Source organism: Betta splendens, chromosome 21 (assembly GCF_900634795.4).
Source record: "Betta splendens chromosome 21, fBetSpl5.4, whole genome shotgun sequence".
In the NCBI taxonomy this organism is placed as follows: Eukaryota; Metazoa; Chordata; class Actinopteri; order Anabantiformes; family Osphronemidae; genus Betta; species Betta splendens.
Genome location: NC_040899.1, coordinates 18,518,751 through 18,521,715, shown reverse-complemented (window position 1 = coordinate 18,521,715; position 2,965 = coordinate 18,518,751). Strand labels below are relative to the sequence as shown.

At 46.7% G+C, this 2,965-nt stretch overlaps 1 long non-coding RNA gene across 1 annotated transcript; it reads right to left on the bottom strand.

Annotated features, from left to right (window-relative positions):
- Positions 1-357: 357 nt before the first annotated feature.
- Positions 358-2,267, bottom strand: LOC129603511 (uncharacterized). Its single transcript, XR_008693409.1, has 3 exons — positions 1,960-2,267; positions 900-1,001; positions 358-664 (listed from the first exon to the last, which is right to left on the bottom strand). It is a non-coding gene; the product is annotated as an uncharacterized LOC129603511 (long non-coding RNA).
- Positions 2,268-2,965: the final 698 nt, after the last annotated feature.

The window sequence follows — 2,965 nt, the reverse complement described above, 5'->3', positions numbered from 1 at the left end:
GAGGCTAGTGAGCTGGTGCTGAGGATTCCTGGGGTGAAGAATCTGAGTTGCCATCTCTTCATGCTTGAGTTGTAGATGAAGGCAGTTACCTGATGGATAAAACACTAAAACACTCATAGTATGATTGATGTAGACCACCTGTAGAATAACTCCTTTACCATTTGAGTAAAAATGTGTTTTTTGTGAGTGCGACACAATTTTTTTAACTTTATTTATATATAATTTATATGCGTTTTATTTATGGCCGCTTCAACTGTATAGCTTACCATATTAGAAAGAGAAAAACATGTAATTTCAATACTATGATTTCCTAAATAAAAGTGTTTTCCCTTCAGAAACAGAGTTCAGTGAAATACATAATAGTTAAAGCCAACTTTATTGTAAACCAAAAAAATACACCATTACTCCAAAGCTAGAACAAACTGTTACCTTCACACTCCAATGTGCAATGTATAGGTTACTGAGTTAATTAAGAAGTCTGGGGGTTTGAGGACGAAGGAGAAGCTTTTGCAGGGCCTTGCAGATGAAATGCATGAAAGTAGGGTAAACAGGGAGATGTGGTGATCCTTGTTCTCATCACTATTTGGAAGACTGAGCGGAAGCAGTCCTCTACCAGATGGAAGCTGTGGCTGTCCTCACCATCACCTCATCAAAACAAAAGGTACTGCAATCAGAATTGTAGATTAGTGAAATGTTCACTATTATGTAGGTCAAAACCTTCTCTAATGTAAGAACACACAATACCAGACAAAAAATTAAACCAAACAAGAGGACAGGCCTGTCTGTGCTAAAACAACAGATAAACAGTTGTTACAATTCAGATATAAAATCTAAACAGTATATACCCATTAAAATCTTCTATTACCTATCTTACTGTTGGTACATACAAACTTACATACCTTCACTCCTGAGCTGGGCAGCAGATGTCCGTGTACCAACAGTCTGCAGTGATTTCTCTGTTTGACAGCCTCCTTGCATGTGGGCAACTGGGATTTGCCCTCCTACAGTATAGAAAAGACTGTTACATTTACTGTAAATTGTATTGGTCCTACAAATATAATGGCTATGGTACAAGCTATAGGTAACTGACCAGATAAGCAGCAGGTATTGTAGAGATGTGACTAATTAGCAACTAAGCTTGCAACACAACACAGTAATCATTCCAACTAATCATGTTAGAATTTGATAGAACAATGACATAACCCCAAATCACAAGTTGATTTAGGCTGTGACACAGGACGGGGTAATAACAAACATAACCACGTTCATCTGCAGTTTCCTATTGTAGCGATCGACCAGCTGTAGCTCTAAAGTGCAAAGGCCTAAAGGCATGCTAACGGCTAACGCAACACAAACAGGAGCGGCAGCACGTCAACAGGACAAAAGCTCGATCCACCGTTTCCTGCCTGTCGCCGATCGTAGGCCCATCGCTATTAGCTGTTCCCCACACAGGTGTGTGATTGCACCAACTCAGAGTAGCACATTTGAAAGGGACAAAGGCTCAGTTGACTCACTGTAGCCGTTAGCGACGCTAGCGATTAGCTTGTCTCACATGTGGGTTACTGCATTTTAAACAGACCCAACTAACATATTTAGATATCACAAGTATCAAGCACAAACTTACTACAGCGAGCTAGATCCACCGCTTCCTGTCTGTGGCCGCTGGAAGGGCGATCAGCTGTTCCCCGCAGGTGTATGAGATTACAGAAAAAGGACAGACGCTAGACCCACCGCTCCCTGCCCGTAGCCGCTCGATGCCGATACGATAATCATTAGCTTTTCTCCACACGTGTGTGGCTGCAGGAGCCCACATGAGCACATTTGAAGGGGACAAAGGCTCGGTCGACTGGCTGTAGCCATTAGCATAGCTAGCTAGTAACTTGCCCCACACATCGGTTACTACATTTAAACGGACAAACTAACATTTTAAAACATTATAAATATCAAGCATGTACTTACTTCAGTGAGTGGATGACGGACTTTAGGAATAGGTCCTTTTTTTCCAACAGGAGCCGTGAAACAAATCCAGCATTGTACGCACCCTCGTTTGAAATGCACATACGTATAAATGCTGAGGCAGTGTTTCTGGCACCGGTCCGTTAAAAATAAAAGTGACCCACAAATCCTCACTTGTTGATCCCTTGTTAAAGTGAATAGACTTTGGTGTTGGTTAGAACACCCAAGAACCGAACTATTTCTATGGGAGGACTTGAACGCTGCCGTGCTGGTCTGTTCACGGTGAGTGAGAGGGGGGAAATGGCGGAAGTCCAGTTTTGGTTCCAGTTGTGGGGGTGGTGGATTCAGCCGGAGCCTGAGCGGGGCACGGCTGGACTGGAACCTAAGCGTAACAGGGCTACACTGGAACCTGAGCGTGACAGGGCTGCACTGGAACCTGAGCGTGACAGGGCTGCACTGGAACCTAAGCGTAACAGGGCTACACTGGAACCTGAGCGTGACAGGGCTGCACTGGAACCTGAGCGTGACAGGGCTGCACTGGAACCTGAGCGTGACAGGGCTGCACTGGAACCTGAGCGTGACAAAACTGACCTGGCTGAGACGTGGGATCTGGCGTGGCTGCTGGCTGCAGGCCTGGGAGTTGCAGGGCCGCACGCAGGGCAGGTTCCCCCAGAATGAGGGCAGCTGCCTCCTCAAATAGTTGCTCCCTCGTGCCCTGGTCTGCTGTTGAATCCGCAGTGTCCATTAGGTAGGAAAAGAGGAACACAACCGGGGGAGAACAGTGGAGGTGGATCCGTTATGCGACGCTATCGGGGATGCCTGCAATTGACATGACACAGTCAGTGGGGGAACCGAGGGAATCCTCTGCCGGAGAGGAGAGCTGCTCGGTCACCGCGACCGGTGGGCTGACCCTCCCACTGGGTGGGAGGGTCAGCCTGAGAGAGTGGAGCCCGAGGACCCACTGTCTGTGGGGAGTCCACCAAGAGATGCCCCTGCGCCCAGAGCGGGA